This window comes from Mauremys reevesii, linkage group 7 (assembly GCF_016161935.1).
Source record: "Mauremys reevesii isolate NIE-2019 linkage group 7, ASM1616193v1, whole genome shotgun sequence".
NCBI classification, from domain to species: domain Eukaryota; kingdom Metazoa; phylum Chordata; order Testudines; family Geoemydidae; genus Mauremys; species Mauremys reevesii.
The window spans coordinates 33,463,169-33,478,855 of record NC_052629.1 but is presented as its reverse complement, the minus strand read 5'-3'; the positions used below and the strand labels follow the sequence as shown (position 1 = coordinate 33,478,855).

The following is a 15,687-nucleotide window of genomic DNA, read 5'->3' as shown; positions in this document are numbered from 1 at the left end:
TACAAAAAAACCAGTCAGAGAACACTTCAGCCTCCCTGGTCACTCAATTACAAACCTCAAAGTTGCAATTCTCCAACAAAAAAACCCTTCAAAAACAGACTCCAATGAGAAACTGCAGAACTGGAATTAATTTGCAAACTGAACACCATTAAATTAGGCTTAAATAAAGACTGGGAGTAGATGGGTCACTACATAAAGTAAAAACTATTTCCCCATGCTAATTTTCCCCCTACTGTTACTCACACCTTCTTGTCAACTGTTTGAAATGGGCCATCCTGATTATCACTACAAACGGTTTTTTTTTCTCCTGCTGATAATATCCCACCTTAATTGATTAGTCTCATTAGAGTTGGTATGGCAACACCCATTTTTTCATGTTCTCTGTGTATATATATCTTCCTACTGTATTTTCACTGCATCCAATAAAGTGGGTTTTAGCCCACTAAAGCTTATGCCCAAATAAATTTGTTAGTCTCTAAGGTGCCACAAGTACTCCTCGTTCTTTTTGTCTTTCGACAGTGGCCAATGCCAGATGCTTCAAAGGGAATGAACTGAACAGGGCAATTATTGACTGATCCATCCAGTCCCAGCCTCTGGAAGTCAGAGGTTTACGGACAGACATACCATGGGTTGCAGCCCTGACCATCTTGGCTAATTGCCATTGCTAGACCTATCCTCCATTAACTTCTCTAGTTCTCTTTTGAACCCAGTTATATTTTTGGCCTTCACAACATCCCCTGACAACAAACACCATAGGTTGACTGTGAAGTGTGTGAAGAAGTATTTCCTTATGTTTATGTTAAATCTGTTGCCTATTTATTTTATTGGGTGACCCCTGGTTCTTGTGTTATTTAACCCATAAGAACATAAGAACGGCCGTACCGGGTCAGACCAAAGATCCATCTAGCCCAGTATCTGTCTACCGACAGTGGGCAATGCCAGGTGCCCCAGAGGGAGAGAACCTAACAGGCAATGATCAAGTGATCTCTCTCCTGCCATCCATCTCCATCCTCTGACGAACCCTCCACATAACACTTATTCACTTTCTCCACACCATTTCATAAACCTCTATCATATCTCCCCTTACTTGTCTCTTTTCTAAGCTGAGCACTCCGTCTTTTTTTCAAATCTCTTTCCCATACACCTAATCATTTTTGTTGCCCTTCTCTATACCATATCTCTTGAGATGGGGCAACCAGACCTTCACACAGTATTCAAGGTGTGGGCATACCATAGATTTATATAGTGGCATTATATTTTCTATCTTATCTATTTCTTTCTTCATAGTTCCTAACAGTTAGTTTCTTTGACTACCACTGAATGCTGAGCAGATGTTTTCAGAGAACTAGTTAAAAGACTAGCTCCCATTAAAGCCATGTGACTTCAATTGGAATAGAACATGACTCAAAGTGAGCTGATTATAAATAATCTTTCTCTGGTTCCTTTTGGGGCTCCAGTGTGTAGACTAGAGGCATCATATAAAGAAACTAGGATGGTCCCTGTACAACCAAGACAGGCCATTTTTACTTATTGGCTGTGTTCTCTTCTTGAGTCAACTTCTTTTGCTAGTAGCAGGATGTGACAGTCTGTCCCTTATGTTCACCCGTTTTACAAGACTATGCTAAATTTTATACAAAGTATGCCTTTGAGGTATCATTTGAAAACTCATAATTTGTTGATCATTATTGTCCTGGTAAAATGTGTGGCAAGATTGTATGTAAAGTTATAAAATTCTACTATGACTTTGTTGAGACATGCTCCAAGTTTAGAAAAGCAGGTACAAACCAGTTTCTCAGAGACAAAAGGCAAACTGACATCTCAGCCGGGTGTCAACAAAATGAAATAGACCATCACCTAGTTTAAGCAGCTATTCTTTGGCAGGAAAAAGGATCTGAGCAAGAAATCTACATTTTGGCAAAGGAACACCTGTCCCCACAGACTTGCTGTCTCCTGAACGTCATCTGGAGATGATTCTCAAAGAAGAGAAAAATGAGGAACAGAGGCTCCAAATCATCTCTCTCCCTTCATCTCTGCTCACAGCCTCGACAACTTAAAGGACAAAGGAAGACTGAGGACAGATCCTATCCGAAAGGAGTTCAGCCAGTAGGTTTGCTACAGCAGGTGGTGAGAGAAACCTTTGCTTTGAATTCACTTAGCTTGTTAAATTAGGTATTAATTTACATTTTACCTTTTAATTCTTCATAACCAATTTTGACTTTCATGCCTCATTACTTGTAATGACAAAATGTATCTTTCTGTAGTTAATAAACTTTGTTTTTTCTAAACCATATGTTTGAGGAATTTCATGTGAGATAATGAAATGACAGACTTTATATGAGCGTATGTTGTCCAGAAGTGTGGTGGGCTGTACAAGATGCACAGTTCTGGAAGAAAGCCTGGGGCTCGGAGTCTGCTGATATTACCCTGCATTGTAATTCATGATGTAGTAAGATGAGGCCCTGAAACATAAACTCTTGTGTCAGAGGCCTAGTCTGAGGCCTGAACCAAAGTACTTCCAGGCATTGCTAAGCAAAAGCTGGGCTGCGAGCCAGAGGCAGGCCTCACTCACAGAAGTAGCGAGAAGAGGAACTTGTGCCAAGATGACATCAGGACATTCCACAGATATAACAAAGAACAGGCAGGTGCATTTTAAAGACAGGACAGCATGATGGATAGATCTGTATGTCTGGAACAACATGATCAAGGGGGAGACAGCACCCTAATGAGCCAAGAACTGTACCTCAATACGTCAGGAGGGATGAGTAATCTGTCCTGTAACTGTATAAAAGTAGGTCCCAGAGTGCACATCTTTGTCCAGCCTAGGGGGCAGTGGAAAGTCCCGCCACTGACTGGGCTGTGTCCATTGCCAGGGGGCACATATTCCTAGTACGTCCTGTAGAGTCTATAGGAAACTATTACTGTGCTTTGTTTGACGATAAACCTGGCTCGGGTTCCTTCGTACCTTACTAGAGTCTGTGGTCTTTGGGGGTTCTCTCAGGGTTTGCTGCGTCAGCTATCTGTGCAGAGCCGGGGCAGCACACAGAGGGCACACGCACGCAGCCAACTGTTTCATCATCGAACAAGAGCAGAGCACTACACCGGTAGCTGCATACTGACGACACATGAGTGATTGACTACAGCACTTATTCACTATAGCTGAGAGTGATTTACATGCCAATGGCTGTGTGTGAGCAGACCAGGAGTGATTGCTCTTACAGCAAAGCAGGGTAAGAGGCACCCCATATTGGTGAATTGAAAGAACACAGCTGTCCATCAGTGCAGAATGTACCCTGGGGAGTATCACGGGGGGAGGCAGGGTAGAAAAGAGCATCTGGAGACTGCTACTCCCGTCCACTGTTAAGGTCTTACATTCAGGGGATGAGATAATAGCCCACCTTTCTTAGTCTGGTGCTTGATTTCACGAAGGTAGCAGGTTCACTCCTCCTCACTCCATTTAGGTAGCAACTTCTGGTAATAAATGGGTATCCCCTCTCTACCACCCCTAATGTTCTTGAGTACTGTACCTTTGGAGCCCAGTCCCTCCTGCAGAAGGCACTCTGCTTGAACTAGTGCGTAAAAATAGCAATGTGTCCATAGCAGCATGGATGGCCATTCAGGCTAGCCTCCCCCAAGAACAATCCCACCTAATGCCTTAGTTACGTACTCAAGCAGCTATTCCATACCGGCATGGACACACTACTAGCCACTAGCTTGAGGAGACCTAGCACAGATACAGCTATGTGAGCTGAGAATCACACCTCCCAGTTCAACTGTAGACATACTCAGAGAGTAGCCCTGTGGCAGATCAAACTTGTGTGTATATTACAGAGTCATCGATCCTTTTCTGAATGGTTTGTTGCAAGCTTAATTTGTAACTACCTCTGATAAACTGAGTTGTCAGACCCACAAGGGCTTCTCCCCTCCGACTGAGGTTCACAAACATATCATTGGCTCCTGCTGATCCACCTTTATAAAAGGATCGCTAGAGTTTTGTCATGCTGCAGTGCACTCTGATAAATACATTTTATGGGTCCATTCTTCCCTTTGTTTCAATGAGCCAGAAGCCCTCTAAGGGCTGGAGGCAGGCCTCTTAATTGAATTGCTGAAGTCTTGGGAAATGTTTGGTTCACAAACTAGGAACAGATTTTGGGGAGAGAGATGTGTGAGCTTAACTGTGATTATAATAAAAGGCTAAGAGAATCCATTTCCTACATGTGCCAAGACAGTCAATCTGACTTCCAAACCAGGCCCTTGGAATTACTCTTTGCAGGTGATCAAAAGTTTCTAAACCTACAGACCTGCAACTCTCTGCATTCTACCAAATACAATGAGTGATATAGAACCAGATCTCTCACAGAAAAATCAGTCTCCCATGGATGTTTGGTCCTATTTTGGGGAAGTGGTAATATTCATCCCACTACTACTGATGCAGTTTTTGTGATAGTGAAAGCACAGCAATATTATTCCTGTGTTTCACTAAGAGTACTTTTGTACTTGCTCTGGTTCCTTCAGCGAGATAGGCACATGTGAATCAATCATTACATTGGATACAACCACTTGCCTAATCAGACATAATACACAACTAAAGAGGATTGTTCTGGGTTTTTCCATCCACACAAATGGGGTTTCTCTGTGTCATCCATCATCTTTAAGGAAACAGGTTTCAATGAGTACATAGAATGCACCATTTTGATTTTATCTGAAGCACAACAGAAGGCTGGATCCCATTTGGATCTGACTTCTGAATCAAAGCATACAGTATAGTTATAGATATGTTGGTCCCAGGATATGAGAGAGAAAAGATGGGTGAGGTAATATCTTTTATTGAACCAACTTCTGTGGCTGAGACAAGCTTTCAAGCCAAGCTGTGTTCTTTTTCAGGTTTGGGAAAGCAGCATCATAGCAAAATGCAAGGTGGAACAGATTGTTTAGCATAAGTAATTATCACATATTATAAGGGACCAGTCAAGTTAGAGTAACCTATTAACACCTGTGCAGTCATAGGACAAAAAGAGGGGGGGGGTAAATGGATTGCAGATTGTTGTAATAAACCATAAATCCAGCATCTCTGATCAGTTCATGATTTTTAGCATCTAGCAGAGTAATGAATTGAGCCTCAAAGGCTCCTCTTTTGAAAGTGGTGAGCAGGTTTCCTTTGAGGATGAGGACTGATAGAGTGCTTGTTTTGTGAAAAGTGTTCACCCACACATGACAGGGTATTTCTGAATGTCTGTGTACTGAATACACTATTCACCTTACAAAACTTTTGCAGACATTCTTAGCACATACATTTAAATGACATACTGTGACATTTCACAACACATAGGAAGTTGCCCCATGCACTAATATAATTTCACAGAACTGAAACTAACAAAGGGAAAGGGGGTGGATCTGTGGACTCCTCCACCGTAATCATATCATTTTTTCCAGTGGCCCTCACTTGAGAATTGCCTTCTAAGGTCAAATGGATCATTGCTCAGTCAAAAGCAGATGGAAACTGAATATGCCACTGCGGGCAGCCCAGAGCCCTTTGAATCCCAGCCGCGGCTGAGATTGAAAGGGCTCAGAGCTCCCCGCCACTGCGGGCAGCCCAGAGCCCTTTGAATCCCAGCCGCGGCTGAGATTGAAAGGGCTCAGAGCTCCCCGCCACTGCGGGCAGCCCAGAGCCCTTTGAATCCCAGCCGCGGCTGAGATTGAAAGGGCTCAGAGCTCCCCGCCACTGCGGGCAGCCCAGAGCCCTTTGAATCCCAGCCGCGGCTGAGATTGAAAGGGCTCAGAGCTCCCCGCCACTGCGGGCAGCCCAGAGCCCTTTGAATCCCAGCCGCGGCTGAGATTTAAAGGGCTCCGAGCTCCCCGATGCTGCAGGCAGCCCAGAGCCCATTGAATCCCGGCCGCAGCTGAGATTTAAAGGGCTCAGAGCTCCCCGGGGCTGTGGGCAGCCCAGAGCCCTTTGAATCCCGGCCATGGCTCTGGCGGCTGGGCTGGGGCCAGGATTGAAAGGGCTTGGGTCTCCCCTCAGCGGCAGGAGCTCTGGGCCCTTTAAATCCCTGCCCCAGCCCCGCAAAGCTCAGGGTTCCCCCTGGTGGCCAGAGCCCCAGGCCCTTTAATTTGCCCCTGAGGGCTCCCAGCCACCTCTTCAGCTGGGAGCCCCTGGTTGATTTAAAGGCCCTGGGTCTCCTAGCCACAGCTGGTTCCCCAGGGCCTTTAAATCTTGAGAGGCCACGCCTCTTCTGGATGAGGCCACGCCCCCTCAGGACTCCGGCAGTACCGGTAAGTCCTGTAAGTTACTTTCACCCATGCAGGGAGTGTGTTGTGTGTATGTAGGGGAAGAGAGAATGGGTTTTGGGGGGGCTGAGAGCATGTCAGCATTCCGTCTTATAAGTTCAGACAGCAGCAGACACCCACTCCCCCCCCGCCTCTCTCACACTCAGCATTCCACACTAATACGTCTTGGAGCACACTTATCTGTCTCAGAGCAGATAAGCAGCCAGCTGTCAGAAACGGAGCTTTCAAACAGCATATCCGCATTCCTACAGCGAGTTCAAAACAATGACAAGAGTGTCCACTTGACTTAAGGGGATTATGGGATGTTTCCAGAGGCTGATCAGAGTGCAGTAATGCAACACCTTGTCCACATTGGCGCCACAGCGCTCCAGCGGGGGCGCAGCAAATGTTATTCCACTCGCCGAGGTGGAGTACCAACAGCACTGTAGTCGTCAAGTCAGAGCGCTCTACGTGCCTTGCCAGTGTGGATGGGCAGTGAGCTAGAGCACCCAGGGCTCCTTTATTGTGCTGTAACTCGCAAGTGTAGCCAAGCCCTATGGTTATATAAACTAAATTGGAAAGACTAATGGTACAAGCATCAGCCAAGAACCGTCAATAGGTGAAGGTCTAATTAGCACAATATTTTACTTTTTGGAAGCCAAGTGTTATCTATGGCTACTTTTTCCACAAGAAGGCTAAAATATTATCAGGAATTGTACTTACGTTTTTTCAGCAGATATGTTCCCTAATTATATATAGCATTATGCAAATAAGAATTATAGCAGTAAGTCTGTTAAATGCCAGCTTGGTTGGACCAATATTTTAGTTTTAAGCAGGGCTCTGCTGTTTTATGAGTTACACATTTGTATTGTCAGAGGTGTGACATGACTCACAAAAGATGTACGTGTAAGAGATGCACGGACATCAGTTCAGTTTTCTGGTGGATCTTAGCTTTGCATTGGAATGCTGAAATCATGTTAAATTAGGATCCAACCCAACTTCTGCTAAAGTCAATGGAAAGACTCTATAAATGGGGGTGCTACAGAACAGGTAGGCCCTTCTAAGTGTCCCTGCTGCAGCCTGTCTCCGTTTCCCCTTCCATGAGGTAAGGAGTTCACTCTAACAGCCTGCAAATAGAAGCCAAACACTCTCTAATTAACAGCAGCATAAGTCTCTTTAATGAAGCCTACTCAAAGGAGCTAGTTTGAAGTAATAATTTGAAGGTTTTTACCTCAGAGCCCAAGTTAGGACTACTCAGAACTTCCAAGTCCCAAAACAAAAGTCTCTAGGCCTGGTGAAGCCAGTCTTCAGGGAGCTAAAACAGGATCAGTCTCCCTTGCCAGCGATGCAGCCTCTCTAAACAGTTATTTTCAGCAGCTTCTTTCCAGTCCCCCCAGGCTGTCTTATTAGCTCAGCTTCCTCTAGCAACCCCTGCATCTGCTGTAAGGGCCCAGGCTTCTCCACTGCCTGCAGAACTCTGTGGTTTCTCCCCCTGCGTGCTTAAGATCTCTCCCAGAACTCCCTGTCTTCCTTGCAGCCCTTAATCAGCCAGATAATACGTCCCACCACTCCCAGGTGCGTCAGGCAGGGCTAATTGGACAGGCTGGCCATCTCTAGGCCTCTGACCCTTAAGGGTGCAGACCACTGCTTTACAGATTGCCACTGACTTTTTTAGGAGTTGGATCAAACTCTCCATTAAAAATAAATGTATTGACTGAACTAGGCTGTTCTCTCCTCGGTGCAGAAAGTAAATATACCTTTTGAATTTTCAGATTACATTTTTTATAGTAATTCTATCCACCTTTACATAATGACTTTTTTTTTTATAATTACAGGAATAAAGAAAGGAATTACATATAGGCTGAATGAGTCTTGGAAAAATAGATCGACTATGCCATGCAACGTCTAGCCAAACTGGTTTTCAGTATTTTGAATTATTCCTGAAAGTCCCACAACTGAATGTAACTTCTTGGCGAAGACATTGCAGTGTCAAAATGCTCTTTGATTAGAGTTGAAATAAGTTTCCTTTCCTAGCATGCTCTTCCCCTGGAGTAATTGCTACTGAGTAGAGGTCACAATAATTTGGCTTGGTGTAGATGGTGGTTTGGACAAATAAGGTTTGTGGACACCCATCACCCCCAATGACTTAATCTGCTAAACCCCCGGACTCCAACACCAGTTATGCCTCACAAACACCGCTTCAGAGTCTGCTGCTCCTCTCAGTGACAAGCTTGGCTTCTGCTCCTTCTACAGCTGCTCTGCTCCTCACTACCCTTCTGGTGCTGCAGGAGGTTAGGTGGAGGGTTGCAGCCAGGAGTCTCTAATTGCCCCCCTCCCAAGGCCTGGGGGGGCAAGAGGGAGTTCCTTTGGCCCCTCCCCCACTCTGCCCTGGGAGGGAGGTAGTGCAGGGAACTGGAAAGGAGGAACCACTCAGGGGATTCTTCCTGTAGCCCCATAGGAGGGTCTGAAAACCTGCAGTCTATTAGGAAAATCCATCATGTTGGCTGTCTTGTGGAAGGGGTGTCAGGCTGATCACTAGCAAGGCAGGACAGATATAGTTCTGACAACTGTCAGGGATGGCCTAGGTATACTTAATCTTGAGCTTTTTGGAGGAGGGGAGGGGAGTTTGTGTTACCTTTCATCCCCTCGCTTCCCACAGGTGAGGCAACTAAAGGGATTTTTCATATCATTCCAAAGACTTTGGGGTTTCCCTACCCTTATGGGATTAACTGGCAAGCACAATCAGTGAGGCAAGCTACGAGATCCTTCCTGGGCCCCATCTAGAAATGTCTCTATGCTTTCAGTTCTGGGGCCCACACTTATGTTTAATTCCACTCTAACCCATGATGTTCAGGGTTAGTTCAGCTGGTTCTAACCCACTCTGTTCAGAATGGCTGAGCAATTATTTTTGGCAACTAGAAATTTCAACCAAAAATGCACTTTTAGGGGGCTCCAAAACTATTTGTGAATTTGGGGTGAATTTGACAAATGGTTCAAGGTTAAAAAACAAAAAAAATGCCATGTAATTTTTTTTTTCAAAAAAGTCAAAACATTCCCAATTTCAACCATTTCAAAACATTTTGCTCAGACTTTTTCATTTGAAAACATTTTAATTCAAACGGTATTTCATCTTTACATTTGGCCAAGTAAAAAGGAAAAACACAAAAAGGTGAAAAATAACCCCAAACTGTCACATTGAAATGCAAAACTTGAAAAAAGTTGTCGTGAGGTAACCCAATTGCTTTGGTCAATTAAAAAAAAATCTAATTATTTGATTAGACAAAAAAGTTCAAAAAATTTGATTTTGGTTGAAATAAAACCAGATTTTTTTTTTTTTATTTTTGAGTTTGGTCCCCCAACCAAAAAATGCATTATTTGGTCCTCTCTAACCATATACCTCTCCGAACTTTTATACAGGTGCTGCTTTAGCCACATGGCTCAGCTTTTGGTATGAAAAGATAAAAAGTAAATTAGAAATGAACTGCTCCAAAATTCCTGCAGGCAAAATTCCTTTGATTTCATGTATGAGAATTGCAACATCAAGCAAGTGATTTGGTTGTGCATGTAGACAGGGGCGGCTCTACCTTTTTGGCCGCCCCAAGCAGTCATGCGCGGGAGGCGCCCTGGAGCCGCGGGAGCAGCGGACCTCCCGCGGGCATGACTGCAGAGGGACCGCTGGTCCCGCGTGGCTCGGCTGGACCTCCCACGGCTGCGGATGGTTCGCGGGTCCGGCGGCTCCGCTTGAGCTGCCGCAGTCATGCCTGCGGGAGGTCCAGCCGAGCCGCGGGACGAGCGCCCCCTCCGCAGTCATGCCTGCGGCAGGTCCAGTCGTCCAGGGGACGGGCCGCTCTTCGGCTCGCAGCGGCAGGATGAGCTGGGGCCCCAGCCTTTTGCCGCCCCCTAGATTTTGCCGCCCTAGGCACCAGCTTGTTTTGCTGGTGTCTAGAGCCGCCCCTGCATGTAGAGGCAAACTATCAGAAGGCCCTGCAGCTGGCCTAAAGAGCGGGGTAGGCTGCCTGATGGATTGCCCGAGGAAATTAGCAGGCTAGTTCTTAAACTCAGCAACAGCAGTAGCTTGCTAGCTGCTCAACGCACATGCCCATGAACTCTCTGCCTCATTGTGTTCATCTCTTGCCAAGCCCTGCTCCTCCACAGCACCAGCCAATACTCTACCCTGCTTCTGCCTTCCCTGATTCCTGGTAATCTGGCTCCGACCCCTATCTCTGGCATTTGGACTCTGACTCCAGTTCTGACCTACGGCCCTGATTCTGGCCCTGTCTTGACCTCTGGCTCTGGCATTTGGATGCCGACCACTAGACATGACCACCTAGGACCCAGTCTCCTAACACAAACATGCAGTGTAGTTAAAGAGGTTTCTATATATGTTAAACATTTATGTAAAAATTCTTTGAACACTGCTGCATACAAATAAATATACACTCACAAATCTTATTTACATTCAATTTATAATTTACATTTAATTTACAAAAAGTGGAAAGCTTAATGAATGCTGTTTTATGTACATAAATTCTACTATGTGCATGCACAAGTGATAGTGCTCCAAAGTTGCACGTGCACATGGAAGCCACATTTTGAAAGTTTGGTCTGTAATGGTTGAAATGATTTACTAGAAAACTAACTAAGACAGTTAGCTAAATGGCTTTTCTACTGAATCGTTCCTCTAGTTTTATGTACAGTAATAATGAAATTTTTATAAGAGCTCAAATTAAGTTTACTCAATGCACAAGACTGGTGGTTAAGGGTAATCACTGGAATAACGTGGCATGGTTTCAATGTTTAAAAGGGTTTTGCATCACTTAAAATTCATGTTCATGACAATGAATAGAGATGGATGAAAATAGACAAAATATTCATAAATATTCTTGAGAAGTGGTGCTGTAATTTCCTAGCCTTTTTTTAAATGCATGAAAATGAAAGCAAGGCCTTGTCTACACCAAAATTTAGTTCACAGCAAGCTGCAATAACAGTTCCTTAGAGCAGCGGTTCTCAAACTTCAGCAACCCGAGGACCCCCATTTTGATTTAAAAATTTTCAGGGATCCCCAAGCCCTCCCTGGTCAGTCCCAGGCCCTGCCCCACCTCCACCCTTTCCCTCAAGACCCCAGCCCAGCCCAACCTCTTCCTATCCGCTGCTCACTCCATCCCTCTTCCCTCCCATGCTCAGTCTCCCCCCACCCTCACTCACTTTCACCAGACTGGGAAAGAGGGTTGGGGTGTAGAAGGCAGGGGTGGCTCTATGTATTTTGCCGCCCCAAACATGGCAGTCAGGCGGCTTTCGGCGGCATGCCTGTGGGAGGGCCACCGGTCCCACGCCTTTGGCGTACCCGCTGCCGAATTGCCGCCGAAGCCACAGGACCTGCGGACCTCCCGCAGGCATGCCGCTGAAGGAAGACTGACTGCTGCCCTCACGGCAACCAGCAGGCTGCCCCCCGCAGCTTACTGCCCCATGCATGTGCTTGGTGGGCTGGTGCCTGGAGTCGCCCCTGGTAGGAGGGGGTGCAGGGTGCACGCTCTGGGAGGGAGTTTGAGTGCGGGAGGGATTGTGAGGTGCATGTTCTGAGAGGGAGTTTTGGTGCAGGCTCTGGGGATTGGGGTGCAGGAGGAGGTGAGGGGTGCGGGTCTTACCTCGGGCAGCTCCAAAAGTGATTGACACATCTCTCTGGCAGCGGCTCCTAAGTTTCTCAAGCAAATAATTCTCAACAATAAAAATGAGGTGACACCAAATATGTATGGAACATAAGTAAATTTTCCACTAAAAAGAGTGATAGCCTCTGAAGGCTACTTTTCAGTTATTGAATATGACAAACTATTTTCATTCAGATGAGATTTATAAGTGGGAGGGGAGCTACATTTTAAATCAGAAAAGCACAAGGGGAGAAGAGGTTGTTTGGTTTGGTTTTTAATTGTGACCTTACCAAATGAGGCAGCTTTGGTTTCAGCTATTACATCTTGATTATTATAGGTAGTCTATTTTGAGAAATTAAAACCTGTGCAGCCAGAAAAGTATTATTTCTGTACTAACTTGCAAACTGCCTTTAATAGTTGTCCTTATCCCAGAGATACTGAAGACCTCTGTAGTTTATAAGTTGAGGGGAGATCTCTGGAGCAGAGAATTTGGAGCTGTTGAAAGGAAGAAACTGTATTTGTCAGACCTACTCAAATAATTGTACTGTTAAGATGATACTGGTATATTGATAAATTATAACTAAGCTTGGGAGGATTAAATTTTTTATTGGTAAATGTATGTAAACATTGATTTCACCATATACACACAAACTGACAAAAATATTCTCATTGATCATTTAAATTCACAGAGAAGAAAAGAAAGAAAAATGCTGCTTGAGATCTTATTAGAGTCTGCTTTAAGGATATTTATATATTTTGACATGTGATGTGGACAATTTGTGTTGTAATGGTTATAAACTTTTTGAATCTCAACATCTTTTTGAATTTCAACATCTACTGTCATTACATAATTATTGTCTGACCGCCCTCATAATTTCCCACAATGTGAAAATTTAAATAGACAAAAATAAAAATAAGATGCTTAAACCCCACAATTTTGTGCAACTGTGAAAATGTAATTATATAAAAATTAAAAATGCTTACAAATAAATACTGATATACACATCCACAAAATTATATTTAAAAAATTGAATTCTGCCAAGCATGATTATATCACCAATATGGAAGAGGAAGACAAAAGTACAGTAAGACAAATTAAAAAAGAAAAGTAATTGTATTATACCAAGAAAACAAAAACCAGTAGGATCTTATTAAAGGGGATAAAGCAATATGCTGCATTTATTGTGAATACAGAAAGAATCATAGTAAACAGTCAGTTATAGCTATAACATTCCATTCACTCATGCATTCTTTCACACACACACAAGTTCTGCAAAGTTGTTGTTATAGTTACCAGCCTTAGGGTACGTCCACACTACCTGCAGATCAGCAGGTAGCGATCGATCTATCGGGGATTGATTTATCATGTCTCATCTCGATGCGATAAATCAATCCCCGAACACTCTGCCGTCGACTCCGGAACTCCACCAGGGCAAGAGGCGGAAGCGGAATCGACGGGGGAGCCGTGGCCATTGATCCCGCACCGTGAGGACAGGAGGTAAGTCAATCTAAGATATGTCGACTTCAGCTACGCTATTCTCGTAGCTGAAGTTGCGTATCTTAGATCGATTCCCCCCACCCAGTGTAGACCAGGCCTTGGACACAAGGAAGGAGCGGGCCTTGTCACATGTGCATCTGATGATGCTGGAAATTGGTTGCAGAACCAGACCCAAAGTTCTTAGTTTTCAGGGCCTGTTTTGATAAGGATTTATCCTCATTCAAGTCTATAGGGTTTGCTTCATCATGCTGTTCTCACGTTTGAAGTGATAATCAATCACGCAGCTGGCACAGCAATGACGGCTTGTTAATATCTTGTTCTTCGGTTCTTCAGCCACCTCCCCTGTCCTTGGGGTGGTACAGTTGTGGGTGGATTCTGGTGTGCCCTCAGGGTTATCATCGGGCTATCTGACCCAGCACATTCTTCAGCCTGTCGGTTCTTCCTCTAGATGTGGTGTCATTTATTAGGCTGGCATGTCAACCCTTTTATTACTCATCCAAAAACATAACCACAATCACACTCTATTTTACTTAACATACTTCCTATTACATCTACATTTTATTACCTATACATTCTTTAACATAACCATTTTCAAATCATTGGGTCATGACAGACTCTAATGAATCTATTCATGTCACTTGTTACACATGAAAAGAAAACAAGCAAGATAGAAAAGCAAAAGTGGAGGATTAACAAATCTTGCTCCTGAACTCAGGAAGACTGCTATCTTATCATTTTTAGAGCAGACGTGGAGTACAGCCAGCGCTGTAGCCAGGGAGATACAGCGCTGTATGTGCCTTGCAAGTGTGGACGGTGAGTGAGTTGCAGTGCTATAAAGCCACCACCAGCGCTGCAACTCTCCAGTGTAGCCAAGCCCTTTGTCTCTGGATGTTCTTCCTGCATTTAACACACAGACCCTGCAAACTAACAGGCCTGCTTCAATTAGCACAAACTCAGCAGGCTGAGAGAGCAGGCTGAGAGACATATTTTTTTCCAATAATAAAAGCCAAACCCAGGGTCTGGACTGGGCCATACTTTCCCATAGCATCAATGTATTAATTATTATTTTAATCCAACAATTGAATCAATGTTCTGTGCCAAGGATTAACATTTATGAATAGATTAACCAGCAGCATGCTTGGACCAAAACAGTGATTCTAGCACCGTCTTGATGTGACTAATGAAAGTCTCAGTTTGACAAATGATGCCAAAGTATAACAGTTTATATTTCTAAAGAAAAAAACATTTATTTTTTAAAGTAAATGAATATTTTAAAAAGTTTGTTGCATGTGAGGTGCGCACAGTCAAAATAGGCAGCTCATGCTCACCTCTTTGACCTTGCTTTCCCACAAACTCTGAATCTACTGTAACTTACATAAAGCAAAACAAACGTAACTACTTAATTTACTCCTGGGATGTGGGGCCAGGAAGGAGAGTAAAATTTAATTCGTTGATGTAAATCATTTCCTATGTTATTTCCCTGAAATGTGTTCTGATACAACAGTGTTAGGAGTTGGTACAAGAACCTAAATAGAATACTATTGACCCATAAATAGCACACACTGTAAATGGAATTCAACTCTCAAAAGATCCCATTCTCACTTCTATATTGAGTATTGATGCCACAAGATTAAATTAAATTTTTAAAAGAGGATTGGTTTTACTGGAAAATTTCAAACAAAATTAAATTTCCTATAACTTGTGCACCTCCATTTGCAGCAGGAAATGTGACATTAAAAGGACACAGTCAATTTGAAATCTAGTCAATTTGAAAAAAAGAAAGAAGGAAAAAATGAGTGAAAAGTAGTTTCGGGTATTGTACTTGCTGAAGTCCCCCTGCCAGTTTATGTGGCTTTACAATCATATTTTCCTTTCAAAAACTCTCTCTCTTTTTGCTGATCAACAGAACCACACATTTAACAGAAGAAACTGACTAGCTAGATAGGGGAAATTGTTAAACTGATACCACACAATCTGCTGTCAAATGTACAAAATAAACGAAAAAAAAAAGTTTGGTTATCTAATCTCTCTTATTTACAGTAATCTTAGTGGTTGCTTGTATCAGTAGTAAGTTAAACAACCCTTTTCAGACATCAGTGTGATTTTTGAGCTAATGGCATCCTGTTAAGCTGTTCACTTGTTTTTCTGCTCATCTCTATGGTAGATAGTCTCAATCACAATTGATTTCAGTGGCAGCTTCTTGGTGATGCATTCAAAAATCTGCTTGCCTATTTAGGTGTCTAAATATAGAGTTAGGAAGGTAAGGTCATACTCCCATGT

General features: G+C 43.7%; 1 long non-coding RNA gene across 1 annotated transcript in view; it reads right to left on the bottom strand.

Moving 5' to 3' along the window:
• LOC120369312 overlaps positions 1-7,748 on the bottom strand; it is a 44,700-nt gene extending 36,952 nt beyond the window's left edge. Inside the window, exon 1 of the long non-coding RNA XR_005583059.1 lies at positions 7,496-7,748. This is a non-coding gene — a long non-coding RNA (uncharacterized LOC120369312). The remainder of the gene's footprint in view (positions 1-7,495) is intronic.
• Between the last annotated feature and the right edge of the window lie 7,939 nt (positions 7,749-15,687).